Below are 22,236 nucleotides of genomic sequence, written 5' to 3' on the forward strand. Positions count from 1 at the left end.
CCTGTTTAGAGGCGTGAAATACGGGTGGAGGAAATGGAAATCTATAGTCTGAATTAGAGTCAGACTAACACTTCTGGGTAGTCTGATGGTTGAATGATATTCCAACGACTTGAAATCAGCAAACTTGTTTCTAATTTTCATCCTTTACCTCACCTATCTGATGTTTCTGCAGTGCTTATTATTTGTATTGTATTGCTTTTCTATCATTGTTGATAGATCAACCCTACCCAACAGCCGCATCTCGCCGCAGGTTGGACTAACGGCTACTTTTGGGTAAAGTCAGTAGCTGTTGTTCAGTTGGTGGCCCAACAGATCAATTCAGTGTTTTTATAATATAAGGATCAAACATGTCTTTTAGATGAATGAAATATCTACACATTGAAATACAACATGAAAACAAAAGTAAATTGTACAGAAACTATGTGACAAAGAGATAGGCTAACAATAATTGTGATTTTTTTTTCCATAAAAACAGCTGCTGCATCTGATTTATCACCACAGATTGACCACAGCAGCTGAGGAAACTGTGTCTGAAATTAATGTCTGGGAAAAAGCAGGTGTAAGATATGCAATTTTATCAGATGCACAAACAGGGTGAGAGACCATATCCAGGTTAAAACAGTGAGAGAGACAGACACAGGGAGAGAAATAGGAATTAAAAATGCATTACAGCGCCATAATGCAAAAGAGCATCAATACTTTATTTATACTTAATTTATTTATTTAGTTTTTTGATCTCCAATTAAGTATTATTTACATTATATGTATGTATACAGCCTTCCTTCCTTTGGCAGGATGAATACACTCTTCCAATTCCAACAGGTTTTTCCCTTTTGTGCTTCAGTACCATCCAGGTTGGTGCAAGTTGTGTCATAACAGTCTGTAATCATCTAATATCTTAGCATATAGCTTCTAGGATTTCAGCTGAAATTTCTAATCCCCAAACTTATTTTTTGCTTTTCACTTTCACTGGCTATTTTTATTTTTCACCTCCACACTTTATAATTTAATTTATTCATTTACCCATTTATTTGTATTCTATTTCACTGGGTGGTGGGGCAACATGGTGGTGGAGTGGTTAGTATTCAGCAAAAGGGTTCCAGAGTTCCTCCCACAGTCCCCTAAACATGCACATTCAGTTAATTGGCTACTTTACATTCCCCCTTGGTGTGAGTGTGTGTGTGATTGTCAGTCTTTGTTGGTCCTGTGATTCACTGGTGACCAGTCCGGGGTGTACGCCACCTCTTGCCCATTGTCAGTTGGGATAGCCTTCAGGCCCCTGCAACTCTGCAAGTGAACACATTGAAAGGCAAAGTGGTATAGAAAATTGATGGATATACCCCTCCAAAGGTAAAGATGGTTGCGCCGCCCCCTCATCCTGATGTGGTAAAAATGTGCTGGTAAAGTTACCATAGAGTAGTAAAAAAATACAGCTTCACATAAAAGCCAGTCTTTATTTTTTAAACTCGACTTTGGAATGACCAAAAGTTCCACCCGATACTTACTTTTAAATACTCTCAAACGCTTCTTTCTTATGTTTCTCTCTTACATTCAGAACTTTTTTGTAACTTTAACTTTCTTTGTACTATGGAGACCGAAGTTGTGTCACTTTTGGAGATCATGTTGTGCAACCATGGCTCTGTTGCTTACACTAGGGATCAGCTGTTAGTACTCCGTAACACAGCAGTGCTGCCCCAGATCTACGCCAAGGACTGAGGAGAAGGAAACAGTGGAGCCACGGCGCAGCTCCATGCCATGCCAAGAGGAGATGGTCCAGACCCGTTCTTGATCATTATGGGGAATGTAATATCTCCCTCCGATAAGATGGATGAGCAAGTGGCGTTGACCTGGCACTAGAGGGAATACTGGAAATGTAGCATCGTTTAGGGAGACATGGCTAACCAAGCTAACTCCGGACACGAACGTCATTCTTGATGGCTTCCAACTGATGCAGGCAGACACGACAAAGAACAGCAGGAAGAGAAAAGGTGGTATTTGTGAATGATAGATGGTGTAAGGCACATGGCACATCGCTATTAATGAGCAGATCTTCTATAGGGACTGATCTGCTGTGGTTTCCATTTCACAGGTGTGCCTTGTCGAGAGTTCATTTGTGCCATTTATTGCCTTCCTAATGTGCTTTAGCCCATCAGCTGTCTTGTGCAGAGGAAGGGTGGGTACAAAGTCAATAGCCCTATTAGTGCTACTACAACTACTGTACATATCCACATTATGGCAAGAAACACTCAGTTAAGTAAAGAGAAAAAAGTCCATCCATTGCTTTAAGAAATAAAGGTCAGTCAGTCCAAAAAAATCTGCCTCATAAGAGGAAAGGAAAGGAAGACCGAGGCCTACCTCTGCTGCAGAGGATAAGTTTATTAGAATTACCAGTCTCAGAAACCACCAGGACTTCATGGTTGAATTACCGCAAAGAAGTCATTACTACAGAAGAACAACAAGCAGAAGAGACCTGCTTGGGCCAAGAAACACAAGGAATGGACAACAGACTATTGGAAAACTGTCCTTTGGTCTGATGAATCCAAACTTGAGATTTTTGTGTTTTAAGACATAGGGAGGGTGAACATGTGCTTCCCACTGTGAAGCATGGAGCAGGAGTTTTGATGGTGTGGGTGTCCTTTGCTGGTGATACTGTCAATGACCTAGTCAGAATTGAGGGCACACTTAACCAGCATGGCTACCACAGCATTTTGCAGCCACATGCCATGCCATCTGGTTTGCACTAAGGAAACCAGGACTAAATAGATAAGGTAACAAGACACAGGTGAAACATATTAGGGAGGAGAAAGCAATCAAGGGAAACTGAAGTAAAACTACATGAAACAGAGAAACACAGGGGAAGTGACGCTTTCAAAATAAAACAGGACATGACAAGACAAACATGTAATATGACGTGTGGACAAGAAATCAAAAGACAGAGACATAACCAAAACTAACACGACGTGACAAGAGTGTGCAAAGCTGTCATCAAAGCAAAAGGTGGCTTCTTTGAAGAATCAAAAATATATAACATAACATATATTATTTAACACATTTTTGTTGACTACATAATTCCATATTTGTTCTGTCATCATTTCAATGTGTTCAGTCTTAATATACAGTTTTGAAAACAATTAAAAAAAAATAAAAAATCACTGAATAAGAAGAATTTTTGACTGGTAGTGTGTGATGTTAAACTCTAAACTAAAAATATGGTGTGTATCAGCGGTCCCCAACCTTTTTTTTGTGCCACAGACCGGTTTAATATCAGACCGTATTTTCACGGACTGGCCTTTACGGTGTGACGGATAAATACAATAAAATAAAATGATAAGACCGCCGTAAAAACTGGGAAATTTTTTAAATATAACAATGAACGTGAATCCAATGTGTACTCGCAACTTTATTAGCAGCGTCTTCGTAACATCGTGTCAACAACATTAGTAACATCCTCTCTACCCTCAATGCTCTCTGGTCGCTATGGTAACGTTTAAACATGCCTTCAAAATAAGATACACCGCAAAAACAAAAAAAGTGCATGAAAAATAGAACTCATCATCATAACAGTGGGAGCCCTGAACCTGTTTCTTTGTAACGAGACGGTCCCATCTGGGGCCTTTCCCCTTTCCAGAGACTTTTGGTTTTTTTTACTGATTTTGCTAGCTAGTGGGTGTCAGGTATGGTCGGCGTCGCTGATGCAGAATAGAGCTGAACCCCAATGCAGAGTGAAAAAGGGCAAGCAGGCGAGGTGGAGGTCCAAAAACAATTGTCTTTTATTCAACTAAGCAAAACTCAAAAATGCACACTTACTGTGCCATCAGAACTGAAAGCACACTGTGGCAAAACTCCTGGCAAAAACATGGCAAGGCATGGCATGGCAAGGCAAAACTAAAGTTCATGGCATCATGGAATAAACACAAAGAGCACCTGGCATGAAACAATAAACATTCACCAAAAAAACACTCTGACAACAGTGGCTGGGAAGACAAGGACTAAATAGACAAGACAACGAGACACAGGTGACACACATTAGGAGGGAGAAAGCAATCAGGAAAACCAAAAGCAAAGCTACATGAAAACAGGGCACACAGGGGAAGAGACACTTTCAAAATAAAACAGGACATGACAAAAACCTTGAACATAAAACATGGAAACAAGACACACATGGAACATGACACATGGACTCAAAAACCAAAAGACAGAGAACCGAACCTTGACATAAACCTGAACTTAAAACATGAAAAACACATGGGAGACAAACATGGAACATGGAACGTGGACTACCAAAAAACAAAGCATAACCAAAAAACCAGGCATGACAGTGGGTTTAGTTTTAGCGGTAACGTATCACGTGACCGAGACAAGCGTCCTGACATGCGTCAAGAGTGAGTCATAGACGGATGTAACGGAGAGAATACGGTCATTTTTCAAAATAAAACATTGTTCAGACTTAGATAATCAATAAAACAGAAATAATGTAAGTTACTTATTCTTTCTGTATGACCCAGTACCAAATGACACACGGACCGGTACCGGGTCGTGGCCCGGTGGTTGGGGACCCCTGGTGTATATGATAAGAGCCATGTGAAACCATTTTTGAAACATTCTTCAATAACATTTTAACATAACATTTTAGACAGTTAACTGTTAACTTGAGTTGTTAATGTCAGTAACAGACACTTGTTTTTATAAAGCAACATATGGTTGCATTTTATTTATACTCATGAAAATATGACATTTCAAGGTAGATTATGTCAATATCTAATTTAAATGTGTACTGCAAGCAGGCACTCAAAATCTAAAGTGACACAGCCTTTAGGCTAATAACTGACATATTTGATGTAACACAGCTAAGCAGCGTCTACTGAAATAACCAGCCCGACTTCTGTTTCTTGTCTTGGAACATTATGATGGAATATGACGGAACAATAATAATAATATGATGGAGTATTTACTGCTCACCATTAACATTCTTCATTGTGTTAATATGCAAGAATCTATAATTATTGTCCATAAATCTCCATAAGATAAACATTTCACCAACATAACAACACAGTGTTTGCCTTGCATAGCTCAAAAAACCATTTGTGCTTCTCCACCTAGCAGCACCTTTCCCATGAATCAAAGTTCCTACTTACATTGTTAGAGAGCCAAAGCACTAAGGTGATACATAATGGACTAGTGTGGTGTCCTGTATACACTTAGTCCTAGAAATGGCTCCTCCATTTATAAGAATAATAATAATTAGTGTAATAACTGACTAGTATTTCTGGTGCCAACTAGCAAGGGTAACAACGTTCAAACGACTAGCCGGCCATATGTGCACATTGCTACCGGAGAGTGCACACAAACTATAGGAGTGTGACAGTACTCAGCTTGCATGGGAAAACGTATGCCAAGAGGAAAGGAGGCTCCAGCAAAGTGCTGTATCTAGGATTCAGAAGGAACAACACATACACAGCACATGATTGAAAAATAGGAAAGAATTTGTAGAAATGGAGAATCTAGGCAAAAGGGAACCTTTGTTTTTATCTCATTACTCTCACTACTCACTATAATTTTGTCACTTTTACTACTTCATAGCCGCTCTGACTCATATGTACTATGCTGAACATACTTATGCAAATGCTTTTGCATAAACACACAATCATCTTTTATTTATACCCATGTGGAAACAATAATTTATCACAGATACAATAATACATATACAACAGTGCTTGGTACTCAACACGACTATATAGTATATCAAGAACACATAGAATTAAGGTCCAAGAAATAAATGTGCACAAACACACACACACACACACACACACACACACACACACATACACAAACACTATCAATGCTCTCTTCCTACCATAAACTATTCCTTTCAGTTAATCAAAGGTTACTCAGATGGAATAAGGCTTATCTGAAGAGTCACTCTGAGCAAACTGTTGACACACACACACACACACACACACATTCAACTTCGACTCCTCACTATGAGAACCAATCATTGGGCTTTTCTGTCTGGAAAGACTTACAGATCTGCATCACACACAGAGAATCTTTGTCTTTTTGTACTTCTGTCTCCAATACTTTACACATTCACTGTACTACACACGGAGGTGTGTGTTGGAGCATGTGAGATAAGACATGCCTGTCATCCAAAAATCACATAAGAGCACAACTGTATCTGGAGAAGCCATCGCCGGGAGCTGACATGTTGCTCCATTGATGTAAGCGAGAGAAGCTGTTGCTACTGGAGGATTAACATTAAAAACCAAACTACTACGTGTTTTAAATGTGACAGTAAGCCACTATGTTGTGTCTGTCTAAAGGATTTCCTCTGTTTGTCTGCCAGGCGAGTGAGCCTTCTTTTGCAGGGATATTCCAGCTTTTGAATAACAGTAGTATTTGCACACATCTTGTGTAGGAGGCAGGGCAGCCACGCTGTTTTACCTTGCTCACTGACAGTCATAACAAATTGTTTTCCCATGTAGAAAAGCCAAGCTGTGCCACACTGCTTGTGTATTTAAAAACTGCATTTTCCCAGCACCAGAGCCCCCATGCTGAGTTAAATGAAGGCATTTATTCTCCAACTGAATCGGGCCTGGAGATATGCTTTCATTAGGACTGCGATTAGCATAGTGCTTGTTACCGCTGGGCCTGTTAGTGAAACAGAGCTGTCTGTCTGGCTCTACACGTCCCCTCATTACAAACAACATGGAAGATCAGCTGTAGAATGGCATTATGCACATCACAGATAGGACATAGGTTAGAGTTGGAAAACAGTTTAATAGCTTGAGAAAAGAATAATGGCTGATTATAATGTGCCTGAGCATATGGACAAATGCAGGAGAGATTTGCCAAAGTTTGTTTTTTTGTTTGTTTTCACTGCACTATGGACAGTTAACAAGAAAGAGGTAGACAGTAGTTCAGATAGTTCGTAGAAATTATTCACAGAGAACAGCTGCTGAAGGAAGCAGAACATTGGTTGTGATATTGGATGGTTTTTGATGGTGACGATTTCTGGCTTTAATCATTCAATTTATCAGTCATTTTTAAGCAAAGGACCAATACATGGGAAGGTGTTATGTAATTAAATGACAGTTTATTAAAGTATTCAATAAATTCACCAACTTTCCCTTTTCAGTTTGTCACAAAGAATAAAAAAACTGCTTGATATAAATGTTTGATTATCCATCCATCCATTTTCTATACCGCTTATCCGTCAGGGTCGCGGGGGAGCTGGAGCCTATCCCAGCTGACTACGGGCGAGAGGCGGGGTTCACCCTGGACTGGTCGCCAGTCAATCGCAGGGCCAACACACAAAGACAAACAACCACACACTCTCACACTCACATCTAGGGGCAATTTAGAGTAGCCAATTAACCTAACGTGCAGGTTTTTGGTGTTGTGGGAGGAAGCCGGAGTACCTGGAGAAAACCCACGCAGGCACAGGGAGAACATGCAAACTCCACATAGAAGGGCCCAGACCGGGATTCAAACCTGGAACCCTCTTGCTATGAGGCAACAGTGCTAACCACTGCACCACCGTGCCGCCCACGTTTGATTATGTTAATGTTAAATATTAAACATTTAAAATCTTGTTTTTTCAAATACATACAATATTGACCAAGGTAATGTAACTGTCTTGTGAAGAAGTGCTTTATTAACCCCATTTGGTTTTCAAATTCAATTTTACTCCAATCAAGTTCTGACTTTTCAACTTTCAGCTTGTCAATTTTTAAAACACCACGTTTTATCATCAATATTGGAACTGGGTTGTTACCGCTGCAGCACAATGTAATTCAATTCAATTCAATTCAATTCGATTTTATTTATATAGCACCTTTTACAATCAAAATTGTTTCTAGGTGCTTTATAGAAACCCAGAACCTGAACCCCCGAGCAAGCAGACAGTGGCAAGGAAAAACTCCCTTTTAACAGGAAGAAACCTTGAGCAGGACCCGACTCACAAGGGAGAGCTATCCTGCTGATAGTTGGCCGGGTGAAGGGGTGAAGAAGAGGTAGACAGGACAGAGAGGATGAAAGAGAGAGAGAGAGAGAGAAACATACATGCAATAAGCATTTCATCACAAAAGACAGACATGACAGGTTGTTTTCATTGGAATGCTGAAAAACTATGTATTGTATGTATTTGTTTTTTAGCTGATATGTTGTTCAAGTTAATTATAATAGCACTACATAGAAGAACAACATGGGCAGATGTTGATAGTAAACATTGGGTTTGTCAGAGGGCCGGATGCAGTTCAACATGTAGATCTGGATGGAGAGAGACCTGCAGAAAGATACAGAGAGAGAAAGAAAGGGAGGGAGAGACACAAAACTACGAGGAGAACTGGACACACAGTTAGTGACATAAAATAATGAATTATATGTTGATCTGATGAGGGGAGAGGAGGGGAGAGGAAGAACAGGAGAGGAGGTGGGGGAGTAGAGATGGTGGTGGTGTTGTGGAGGTGGGGGAAACTGCTCGGTGGATCATGTTTGTGTCCCCCGGCAGCATAGGCCTATAGCAGCATAGCTATGATAGAGATTTAAAGATTAACAGTTAGTCAGACCTATTCTACCTGTGGCTATATATCATGAGGTGAGTGAAACTATGCCTACCAGCCCTACACACTTTGTTTGAGGCTAACTATATGCTTTACTAAACAGAAAGGTTTTAAGTCTGGCCTTAAAAGTGAAGTTGGCCTGGTCTGCCTGTCGAACCCAGATTGGCAACTGGTTCCACAGCAGGGGTGCCTGATAGGTAAAGGCTCGTCCTCCCGTTTTACTTTTATGAATTCTGGGAACTGCAAGTAAACCTGCACTCTGTGATCAAAACTGTTGTCAGACAATAGCTAATGGGTACTGAGACTGCATTTCAGCAAATGAATGTGCCTCTTTTGCTCTCCACACGGTCTGCTTACTTGCAAGTCACCAAATTCCACTCCCAAACACAATTGGTCAGTACCATTCAAATTACAAATGAACTACAAACAGTAACAAGAATACTTTCACTAACAAAACTCTTGTCCCTTGGTTACAGATTTTTTTATTTATATACAGATATTTGTTTATAGAGATTATGAAACACACAGCGTCTAAAGACATCAGATCACAAATGTACCAATGTCCCTGGTACCATATTTGAGGTGGTATTTGAGGTTGATAGTGAGGCTTTATACCATGCATGTAACTATTCCATTTATAACTGTCCAGTGAAATACTCAGTACTCCAGTGAAGTACTAATGAAGTACTCCTTGTACTATCCTAAATCAGCAGATGATATTTTCTTAATTACATTAACATTGACTTAAATGCTCAGTCAAACTGTAGCCTTGTTGTACATTACAGATTAATCCAACTGTCCAGTGTCTGGATTTGTAGATTAGGTCCTTGTGAACTTTTGTCATGTCATAGAATCTGATGCCTGAATTCTGCAAGGACAGCGAGAATGTAAACCCGATTCCTAATCAGGTTGGGATCTGGTGAGTCTGCAGGCCATTGCTGAGGTCCTTGAGCCTTTTCTTGAGTAGTTTTCAAAATGTGATGGAGTGCATTGTCCAGCTGTTTGGTCTGCAATGTTAAGGTTGGTGGTGTGTGTCAAAGAGCATCCACATGTTTGCCAGAACATAAGGTTTCCCTGCATAACATTGCATTGTATGCAGATGATTAATGTTATTCACCTCACCTGTCAGTGGTGTTAGTCTTGTGGCTGATCGGTGTATTGATGGCAGCAGCTGAGGTTTGAAGTCTCAGGTTATTGAACATTTTAGAACCTTGCAGCCCGTTGCCCTTGCAAACTTCAGACATCAGAGTATGTATGCTGTAGTCCACAAGGGCCCAATCTACAAATCCAGACAATGGACAGTTGGAGTCATCCATAATAAACAATGAGGCATCAGTTTGATTGAGCTATTAAGTCAGTTTTAATTCACCCTTTGAATTATTGCTTTTATGTGTCTTATTTGTCACACTGACAAGTTTTGAGGTACCAACCTGGCCGGCTGTTACATATCTCTCATTGTAACGATGTATAGACTGTATAATAACATTTAAATTATTCTTTTACTGAATCTGGATCCATTCATTGCTCTAAAGAAAAAAAAGTCTATGAGGACATTTCAGGATCTTACACAGAGCAGATGTCCTGGCTCATTGCATTTAGCCTTGATGTGGCCCATCTCCTCAAATAAATCAAAGTGAGAATTTCTAAGTAGTTCCCAGGCAATTGAGACAGCAAGCTCATTTTATTGTCTCAGAACACTGGCACTACACATTGATTCAGCCTTTCCTGAGATCTCGCCTGATGCTTTTTGATTCCCCTGTGCTTTTTGTGGGGCTTCTCAGTCTCTCTCATTTGTCACCCTGCTACACATACACACAGCTCTTATTACTGTGGTTAGATAGACAATTTGCAAATATTCCAGGCTCTCACTGGCCTGTTGTTAAGGCTGCAGTGTTCATTGTAGTTTACGCACAGTGTATTAGAAGCATGTTGTTAGTCTCACCTTCCCTCCTCTCAGTTAGTCAAGTCCTCTTCCCAGCACCTGTCATTTAACTTGATGAGCTGTCTACCTTAAAGAAGCATCTCTTTGGAGTTAGAGTTAACTGGCAGTTGTAAACCCACCACAAGTGTCAAAGAAACTGAAAGTAAATGCAGCCAGTCTGCATAAAAACATCCTCCTACTGTGGTCTTGCTTATCATTATTATTATTGTTATTATTATTATGAATATTATTATTATTATTATTATACACACCAGTCAGCCACAACATTAAAACCTCTGACAGGTGAAGTGCATAACATTAATCATCTGCACATGATGCAATGGCCCATCGAGGCCCACTCTCAGTGCACAGGACCCAAAGGACCCAACATTCTGATGCCAGTGACCAAAGAATACCTTTGTCTTTTGTCCCTTCCCCCGACAGGCCAGAGCTTTGGCAGCACAAAGAGGGCGTACTGACCAGGTGGTATTAATGTTGTCATTGGTTGGTGTATATTAATATTATTAGTCATAGTTCAGCTACTTCTGTTGTAACTGCTACTGTTATGGCTATGCATCTCTGTCTTTGTGTGCCCCCTCCTGTGTTTGAAAGGCCACTTTTGCAAATAACTTGCCCAACACTGGATTTGAGTGGGTTTGTTTGCTTAAAAGATGCTCTCTACTTTGTCTAGTTGTGGTGCTTTGCATTGCTGCTGTTAATAATGTCCACTGTCTGATACTGGATTTGAACTGCCCCTGGAAACACGAAGGGTCTGTAATAGCTCTGTATTGTGTGTCTACCTGTGCTTGTTCAGAGCACACAGTGTGATTTTACTTTTGTCTGATGCACTTCTTTCTCAAACTGCTGTTTCATATCTCATTTTCTCTTGGTGTGTGTATCTTAACCACTGACAGTGGCAATGCTTACTGGAATCCACACATTTAATAGGCTGAGTAGGATCTCATGAGATGGTTTACAATGTGTGCAATTGGTCTATGAGTTTCCTGAGCCACTACAGTAGTGAAAATTCAAATGCTCCTTAAAAATGTAAAAATTCTCAAATATATGTTTATAATATATAACAGTGGTTGGCACGATTTTATTTATTATTTATTATATTATATTTATTTGAAGTTTACATTAACAGCACATGGCCAGAGAGAGATCGTCAGCCACTCAACGATTGACCTCTGAAGGTGTAGGGGAGGTCTGTGGCATCCCACTTATGGAAGTTGTATTGACTCCAGGATCTTTGATCTTAACCGGTGGCACAAACATGAGGTCGGCATGACTGGCTAATGTCCCACGAACTGTGAGGGAAGGGAACACAGACAGGATCTTGACACTTTTTCCTTGTCAATTGATAACATAAAAAATTACTGAAATTAAAGTAAATAAACTAAAGTGAATAGTGGGATAGTCTTAAAGAAATCAATGCTACCTGCTGATTGCAATGAAACCTTTGCAAACTTTCTCTAAGCACTCGTCTGAAACTTGTGTTTTACTTAAAAGTGGACCCAAAAAGCAGCACACTCCACATGAGGATGAAGACTGTATTTATTTACAGTGATCATAACAAAAGTCTTAGCCCAAATGAGAGACAATCCAAAAGATCTGAGTCACAATCAAAACCAAAGATGAATCTGAAAGTAGGAGTGAAGAGATCCAGGAAGGGAATAAACACTGTGTGAGGCAGGCAGAGGCAGTGCAGTGAACCCTAAACACAGGGAAAACAGGGTTTGAACAAGTAATGCAAATTGAGCTCAACAGAGAAAAGAGTTTGGTCTGAAACATTACCACAATATGAAGTGAAACGGTCGGGGTGAATGAACCGGTGCTTAACACTGGCAGCTTCAGGACGAGCTGATTGGAGAGAGTGATCAACAGGTATGCGGATGAAGAGATGGGAGAGGAAGTAGATCAGCCCAGCCCATCGCTGCTCAGACACACAAACAGGGAGACCACACAGTCTCCCTGTTTGTGTGTGGCACAAAAACACCAGAGAAAACTAGAAGACCAGCCAATAATCCTAACAGAAACCTTTGAAGGAACTCAGTTGTTAACATGATGTAGGGAGCTTTGGGTGTTTAAATGGTGTGGGTCTGTGACATCATCAATTTAACTGAAGCAGTTGAGGAACTTATCTTTATAGCTTTTGGGTCTTTCCTGAAAACCTCGATTTTTTTCCTGGTGGTTCTAACGAAATATCTTCTGGCAAATACACTTGCTTTCTTGCCATTTCTGAGACAAGACTAATAACACTGTAATGTCTGTATTGTTAAGTTAATGATAATATGTAAGTACTGTGAAACTGAGGCCGGGAATCATTAGCTTAGTTTAGCATTGACTGAAAACAGACAAACATAAAGCTAGCCTGGCTCTGCCCAAGGCCCGGTCCGTACCATTAAGGATAAAAGATCAACATGTTAATTAATGAATTTTTGAGTGGGTAGTAATGAGATTTTCTTATGTTTGTATAGAGCCAAGCTAGCAATTTCACAGTGTCTCTAAATTTAAAGCTAAGATAACTGGCCACAAGAGGGCAAAACAGTGTTCTTCCCAAATGTCTAACTATTCCTTTAAAGTAAAACCAAAAGCTTGAAAGAACAGATATGCCATGTGCAAAAACAAGGCATTGTGTTTAATCAGTGCATAAAATTGCCAGTGAATAACAAGCAAAAGGGAAATGCAAACAAAGGCTTTTCAGCCCCCGCAGAAATTGAAGACATCCTGATTTGATCAAGCAAAAATTTTCTTTTATCCTGTAATTAAAATGATTTCATTAAATCAAGGAGTCTTTGACTCTGCTGCTAACGATCCAATGTCGAGGTATTTTATGAAGCGAACAGGTGAAGGCAGTAATACCAAAATATTAAATCACTGAAGGAGAAAAAGAAAACAAAGAGCAAACACATTTATTCACAGGATGTGATTCAATTTGCATGGTGATTTCAAAACTGATTACTCCCTTGGCACAAACCACTAAAGAAGCAGTGAACTTAGAAAAATACTTTCCAGCTTAGAGAGCTTGACACCTTCCAATAAAGAAGTTCAATTACTGGTCCCAGCAGCACACACACATAACACTCACACACAGAAAAAGAGATGCGATAGCAAGCATGGTTCATGCTTTAGCTGTACAGTGGGTGGAACATGGCTGCAGTATACATAGCAATGACAGATGGGAATCAACTCCATGCCATGATGTCCACAGCCTGAGCCACAGCATGAGCACCTCCAGAGATTAGAAAAAAATAAATAAATAAGGGTGAAAAAATCATCAAGTAGTTAGATTTTACATTTTTTCATTTTCGTTCCCATCCCCATCCTTGGTCCCCTCGCATTTCCAAAAGTTTTTAGAAAACAAGTTAAAGAGACAAAATATAACAAACAAACCAAACAAAAAAGGGATAAAGGTACAGTTGACAACCTTCCTTACTCTTAGCTTGGCAGTTAAGATAACAGAAAGCTATCACTACTCATTTATTTAATTTATTTGAGGGTGCCCTCCTCAGGTTATACTTGATTTAAGCCATAAAGAGGTTTTGGGTGCTTCCACTCCAGCACCATTCTTCTATGACCTTTGTTCTCCTCCTGGCTGTTTGATGTCCTGACAATACTCCAAAAAATAGTCACTGCTGCACACAGGAGGAGAAACATATTTAGAGCCTCAGCCAGGTGCTTGAATACAGCTGTCCAGTGCCCTTGTAGATGAGGACAAGACCAGAGAATGTGAGTCCAGGGAAGAGATGGTTATTACTAATGGGACTGTGGTGAGACAGCAATACACCAACGACAGGGTTACCTCAAAAATGGGATGGTCGAATAAGCAGTTTAAATGAGAGCAAAGCTAGAAATGAAGTTGAAGAACAGGGTTTGGTTTCAAGTTCAGGCCATTTTAATGTGGGTTCCTGAATCCAGAGGATCATTTTATGTATATTGGCAGCCCAATAATAGTTTCTTCAGTTAGAGAGTGCCAATCCCCTTACAGATCTATGCCTTTGTAAAAACTCTCTCCTGATCCTGGGGGTTTTACCTTTCCATAAAAAGGAAGAAATTAGTTTGTTTATTGTACGAAAAAAGGATTTAGCTAGGAAGACTGGCAGACTGGGAAAAGGTATGAAAAGCATGGGCTCACAGTCATTTTAATACAGTTCACCCTCCCACCAGTGGTTATAAGCAAGTTATTCCATCTTTCCAGGTCCAATTTAAGGCTATCGATTAAAGGTAGAAAGTTCTTTCTGTAGAGGTCTGGAAGATTTTCCAGCAGATTTTCATGCCTAAATACTTAAAGCTCTTTCTTGAAAATACATATCAGGAATCTGAAGAGTTAGCTTATTGACGGGAAACCATTCACTTTTTTTCAAAACTTTCTGAAAGTTTGTTTGTTGTTTGGGGAATGCTAGATATTGGGTCAGAAATTAACCATATTAGTCATCTGCTTATAATGATAATATGTGCTCCGCATCCACCGAGACCACCACCTCTGGTGCCTTAGCTGGTTTTAATAGTAGGGTTACAGAAGCCTCAGTAAGAGTTTGAGACAAGGCTTCCCAGTCCATAGAGTCATTACAGTCCAGGGGGTCAATTTGTCACTAAATTCTTTATAGAACTCTATTGGGTATCCATTTGGACCAGGGGCTTTGCCACTTTGCATTAGTTTAAATGAGTTTGCAAATCTCTCGCACTTGGATAGGCGTTCAGAAGGTGTCAGAGTGTGAGGGTGTCAGAGAACCTTATCATGTCTGTGTCATCGACCGGTAATTGCGAGGTATAAGGCACAGAATAATATGTTGTAAAGGTTTCATTAATGACGGAATTTCTGTGAGCTGACCTGAAGGTGTCCTAATTTGTATAATTTGTTGGGATGCTAGTTGGCTCTTTATTCAATGTGACAAAAGGCGTCCTGCCCTCTCACCATGCTCATAAAGAAGAATGAGAAAGAATCAAAGGAACTTTTCAGTCTCTTGTGGAGAGAGTAAATTGAAGTTCGTCTCTTTATCCGGTTCAGTTGCAGGAGAGACTGACAGCTTACTGTCCAGTTTCCAATATGTGTTTTATAAGCTGTTCCCATTTTTCTTTATTCAGTATATTTTACTTTGCAAAATAAGACACAATCTTAAATCAGACGACTGCTTTCAGTGTCTCCCAAAGTATGAAAGGGGATAGGCAGTCAGAATTATTAATTAGGAGGAAATAATCAGTTACTCTAATAGATTCACTATTTTTGTAGTAACAATGGAGTGTGATCAGATATCACTATAACAGGGTATTCTATATTACTAATAGCAGAAAGAAAGTAACAAGTCAACTAAAAAATAATCAGTTCTTGAAAATGTTTTATGGACAAGAGAGTGAAAAGATAACTGTTTCACAGGGTGAAGAAAACGCCAGGGGTCCATGCTTCCTATTTTGTTCATAAATAATGAGATTGAGCAAGGGGAGGGAGAGGGAGGGGAGGTCCCATCTCTAACATATCTCTAACATGTCTAACAATGGGTCTGTTAAACAGTTAAGATCACCATCAAACCATTTCATTCACCAAGTTAAGTGGAAAAATTGTCCAGTGGGGTAGAAAACCACCCATTCTGACAACACTGATTTCTATGATTTATTTTCACTGAATTATAAAATTGCTTAATTCCCGTAGTCTTTATATGACTGTATCTGACCCTTGTCCTACCACCATATCCTCTCTGCTCTGTTTATAATCACTGCCAGCTTGGAGTGATCCTCCGAAAAGAGAGCTACAAGGTGAAGTGGAAAAATAACCCCACGATGGGGTGCAACACCATTCTGGACTTATCCAGAAGCCCACGGCAGAGCAGACCAAATACAATATAAAGTCTGATGACAATGGTCACTCACTCCATTTGCAAGGTGGTATGGGTAGCTTTGGTTCCATTTGTGTTGCTAAAAGCTCTTAGACTGGAAGAAGAAGGAGGTCTAAATTGCCACTGTAGAGCAGTATGAACGCATGTCCAGTAGATGAAAGTTGACGTTGTGGACAAAGGGAAGAAATAAGATAAGATAAGATAAAATAAATATATTCAGGTGTTGCAGCAGAACAAAAAAATGTGTACAGTTAGAGAGATGCAATAATAATAATGATAATAATAATAATAATGATAACAATAATAAAAAAAAGCTGTTGTTCACCCTGTCTTCAGTGGATGCTAACTGCTTTTTTGGTAGACCACCACCAGCTCTTTGGTCTTACAAATATTGAGCTTCTGGTGATTGCACAATGTTGCAAAACTTTCTGCCAATAAGTTGTAGCCCTCCTTGTTTTGTCTGAATGGCCAACAATGGTATAGTCATGGGAAAACTAACTTGAAGGTGAAAGTATTCACGCTTCAATTTTTTTCGGCATTTTAAATTATCATGACACTTGAGGCCCAGTCAGCACTGTATCTATTGGGCACCAAGTTGGACCTTACATGAACTGAGAGTTATGTCTGCACCAGAGCGAAATTGTCTTGTAACTGGGTCAGTTGATGGGCATGAACCTTTCTGCATTTGTTGTTTATGTTGCCATTGACATCACTTGGGAGTTTTGTAGGGCATTGCACTTATTCAAATTTTCTTCCTTGTGGCACAACTCCAGGAAACAAAGATGTTTCGTAAACCACTGCATTTGGTGTCAAAACAATCTAGATGTGAGGTAAAGGTCAGTTTCTTTATTTCAGCACTCAAAGAACAGAGCATGTACAATTCATTCTGGGTTTTCCAGTGGCTTAGCTTAATGTGGGGGGACAAACATAACTGAGTCTCAAGAAATGATAAAAGGCAGTGGAGAGCTACTTTTTTATGAGACAAGAGATTTGTGGCTAGCAGAGGTTGGCTACAATTATTTGTATGGCCTCTCACACTGATGTCGTACCACCATGGCCCAGAAAATACAAAAATCTTCTCATTATGTTGGCAAGGCTGTCAGTTCTCAAAGGATTTTAGAGAAAGACATCACTGCAATAGATGAGACTGCAGTTTCATTTATCGCTGCCAAGGAAAACTGGAAAGGATACGATCAAAAAGTCTTGAAAGAGTTTGTCGACTGTCCGAGAGTAAAGACGACTTCGTCATCATTCTCATCATTTGTCAAGGTAAGCTGTGATGATGTTATTCTTGTCATTTATGCTATATATCTTTTTGAGTTTGGATTGTGCTTTCAGCTGAATCTGGTTGTTGTTAGATATTTGACTGTGCTGTAAATACCTTGGTGATGGTTATTAATGTGTATGTCTTAAGTGCTGATGTTCAGATGTATTTTGTTTTTGTTGTGACAGACTACAATACAGTACATAAATGTAGCCAGAATGGTTTAAACTGACACAATGGTGGCATGTGATTCATTCATTCTTCTACTTTGCTTTGTCATCATCGAAACCTATTTAAATCCTGCTGTTTCTTGCTGGGGGCGGCATGGTGGTGCAGTGGTTAGCACTGTCGCCTCATAGCAAGAGGGTTCCAGGTTCGAATCCCGGTCTGGGCCCTTCTATGTGGAGTTTGCATGTTCTCCCTGTGCCTGCGTGGGTTTTCTCCGGGTACTCCAGCTTCCTCCCACAATACCAAAAACGTAGGTTAATTGGTTACTCTACATTGCCCCTAGGTGTGAGTGTGAGAGTGTGTGGTTGTTTGTCTTTGTGTGTCGGCCCTGTCGGCCCCCTGGCGACCAGTCCAGGGTGAACCCCGCCTCTCGGCCGTAGTCAGCTGGGATAGGCTCCAGCTCCCCAGCGACCTTGACAGATAAGCGGTATAGAAAATGGATGGATGGATGTTTCTTGCTGGATGGTAGTAATGCAATTGAGAATGATGATGATGATGAATGATGATAACCTTGTAGGTTAATGAATTCAAGTTCATTTGCATGTCAGATTTTATTCACAGGTAGAGACAAAGTGCTCCACTACTTTGAAAACAAAATCAATACAATACATGGAAGTTGTTCCAGAGTGCACAAATAGGCACACACATACCACAAAGTGGTGGATGGGAGGTTGGTAAGGGGCCATGACGTGAGGGGTGTTTTCAGGCTGCTTTGAACAGAGGTAAGTTTTTGGCGCATTTGAGGTCATCTGGTGGGTTTCTTTATAGGCTAGGAGTACAATAACTAAAAGCAGGCTGACCAGATTTCCACTTAATCCTGATAGCAACAAGGAGGATAGTGGCAGACAATCTGAAAGACCTGGTTGGCTCAAAATCAGTGAACAGGCCTGAGTAGGACCAGTTAGCATTCCAATGATATTTTTCTCTCTGATTCTACAGGGTCAGTGTATCTTCCTACATCTGAGACTGTGGAGACACTAATACAATGAGTTAGAAAGGGCAGAAACATGAGCTGCTTTGTCAAGCTCACAACAGCTGGTTATGGACTTTGAACTGGTTCACCAGTCTATTATCACTCATTTAGCTGTGACTTTTGTGTGTGTGTTTTCATTTTAGTCTATTTGGTAACTAGATAGCTAATGTAACTAAAATGTGAAAATACTTGGAGTCTAGTCAGAGCTTGATGAATTACAATTACAGTAATTCAAAGGATGTATGTGAGATAAAAAGCCTTTACACAAACCAATTCAAAATCTGAGACAGATGAGAGGCTGCTACTCATTATGAATGAGTGGATGCGTCAATACCTCTGCCTGACTGGGACATCATCAAACAATGGAATGTCATGCGAGATGAGGTTGGTGCAGCCCAAGTCACCATCATGGGCGGAGAAAACTGACTGGTACTTATACAGCAGAGACTTTACGCCTGTCTGCTCCTGCTCAGGCAACATGGACAAATCAAGGGACTCTATCCCATCTGGTACTGAGGGAACAGCCATTTAGGAAGAGACGGTCACCCACGTAGGCTCCACCTCAGTCACTCCATCAGGATGCCAAGGCTGGTCCGTGGGTAAATGAGAATCTTTGTTGTCCCAACATTGACTACAGGAACATACACAGTACCCTGTACAACCTGTACCAGACAAGGAGAGGTTAGCAGCCCAGCTGGTAGACCTGATTCAGAGGGCTCGAACAGTACATTCTAATGAGAAAACTGCTGGGAGCAGGTGCTAGCAACTAGCTTCATCACTCCACCCGGAATGCACACAGCCTGCTTTCCCTGGACCCTCACAGTGCCAGTAGGGCCCCCAGGAACTTGAGTGGAAGACTGGTGGCATCTCTGTAGGGCAGCAACAACTGGGAAAAAGCCTGGGAAACAAAAGGCGAATCAAAAAAGGAAGGACTAAATGCACCAAAAAGTACGGTAGCATCGACAAATCACATTCATCCCTAGGATCCCAGGGGGGTCCTTAACAACAAGGATCCCACAGTAGGGCATTACCTTACCACAGAGTTCCACATCAAGCTCCAAATAGCCGATGTACGGAATCGTGAGGCCATTAACCGCTCATAGCTGTAACCAGTGACAAGAATGAAGGCGATCATCACCCCAAGGTGCAAACTGCTCCAGAAAGAAACTTTCTGTAACGGTGGACACGATGGAACCAAGATCCACCAAGCATGACACAGAGATCCCTCCAATGGAGGCATCAATGTTTGGACAAGGAGCAATTAGGTCGGCTGCTGCACCTTCCTGTGAGCCTATGGACTCCCCAACTGAACTGTGGCTCAGCAGCTCATGGGTGAGGAGAGTGGGTTAACCCTGCAGTGTTGAAGTTCAAGCCAGCTGCTGAATTAACATGTCGTCTACGGGGGACCTGTAAGCGGTCACATTCTCGAGCAAAATGGCAAGGCTGCTGGCACCTTCTGCAGAAATTTGACCCTGGGAATGAGGGGCCTGCAGGGAGGCTACAGTCTGGATCAACAAGTCAAGGTGCTCTTGCTGGCACTTTAAAAGACCCATCAGTTCACTGAAACCTGGCCCAGGTGGAGTGATGTTAGGGGCAGGCTGGGCGTCGCCCTGTACCCTGTACAGCAGGCCGTAAACTGCTGACAAAGAAGCACTAGGCCCCCTAGTGCCCCCTGGTAGACCCTCCCTCTCACACTGAATGACGTCACCACGTAGCTCTAACAGGATGACAGCTGGCTGACGATGAACCAACTCCTCCACCAACACCTCCACCAAGTCGGCTATCCCAATGCCAGTCTTACCGTTGAACATTGGGCACCTACTCTCTCTAGGTACAACAACCAGCCGCTGTGACAGCAGTGGCCACACCTACGTGACTAGGTGGAGCAGAGGAAGCAGCCCCACCAGAGCCCCCCAGAGAAGCAGCCTGTTCCTGACGAAGTCGCTCATTATTTGCCTTAAGCTGTAACACGAGGTCCTTAAGCTGCTGCACCTCCTCCTCCATGCTGACGGGGAAAACTGCACCAACGCCACACAAAGTAGTATGAAAAGTTTGCTGTTTTGGCCCAACAACTACACATACAAGATAAACAGGACACGTACTGATGAAAAGTTTAACACAACAGCAAAAAAAAAACAAACAAAAAACTGAAACTGTTCAGTCAAGAAAGAGTATGTAAAACATGTAAACTTCCTTCCCCTTTTTATCCGTATGTGTGAACACCGATGTAGCCTCCAGTCCATATCCAAAAATGTGACCTTTATTTTTTGATTATGCAATATACACTGGCTAGTTCACAACAACATTGCAGTCCACTGTGATCTAAACCATTAAGGTCAAACTGAAAATAAGCTCACCTGAATCACCTAAGTGCTCACTGAACAAGGGATTGTGTGCACATAACTACAGTAAGTACAGTAGGTCAAAGCTGTAGCAGGATGAGGGTCTGTAAACAAACAGTTTGGGGAATGATTTTACTTTTCACATTTGTTTCCTCTCCTCCATCTGACTGCTCGTGTTTCATGCTCGATCAAACCCCTTGTTGTAGCAATCAAAAAACTTTCCCAATAGGGATGTGTCTAATTACTAATGCTCAAAATTAGATTAGTCAATTAGCCTGCAAGTAAGAAAACACTCAGAAAACAGTCGAAACTGCCCACAGTTGTAAAAGGTCAAACATTTTCCCAAAAAATATTGTGTGTAAGAGGCATTTAAAACATTCTTCATACAACATTTGACTATGAAGACATGACATTTCCATACAAATTATTTCCATATGTAATTTAAATGTGAACTGTAGCAGCTATAAGCCTAAACTTACAGCAACAGACTGGCTGCATAGACGGGCTAGCGACTAACATGGTGACCGTAGCATCGCATAGCAGTGTCTAGTGAAAAACAACAGAGCCTGATTTCTGCTTGTTGTCTTTCATGAAATATTTATTGCTCACCTCTGTTCTATATTGTCTTACGTGCAACAATTTTTGATGCCGACTAGCAATGGTAACAATGTGTAATAAACTAGTCAACGAATCACACTCATCCTTACTTCTAAGAGCATGTGTACTTTAGACTTTAGTTTGTTATCAGAACTGATTAAATTGATGGGAATGTAAAACCAAGCAGTAATACGTTTCTCTTTCCTAGTTCTTTATCCTTTTATGACCTCCAGGCCTCTGACACATAGGAGTAAACTCCAAATGGAAGAAACAGAGAGAGACAGAGAAATAGATAGATAGATAGATAGATAGATAGATAGAGAGAGAGAGAGAGAGAGAGAGAGAGAGAGAGAGAGAGAGAGAGATGTATAGTGTCTCGTCTGCTAAGTGCTCAGTTGAAATATGTGGAGAAAGTTTCGTCTTGACACACTATTCATCTCCCCTGTATTTGATACACATTATTTAAGCCTGGCCAAGGAGGAAATGATCTCTCTCTCCCTCCCTCTCTCACGCACA

This window comes from Scatophagus argus, chromosome 18, assembly GCF_020382885.2.
Source record: "Scatophagus argus isolate fScaArg1 chromosome 18, fScaArg1.pri, whole genome shotgun sequence".
Classification (NCBI taxonomy): domain Eukaryota; kingdom Metazoa; phylum Chordata; class Actinopteri; family Scatophagidae; genus Scatophagus; species Scatophagus argus.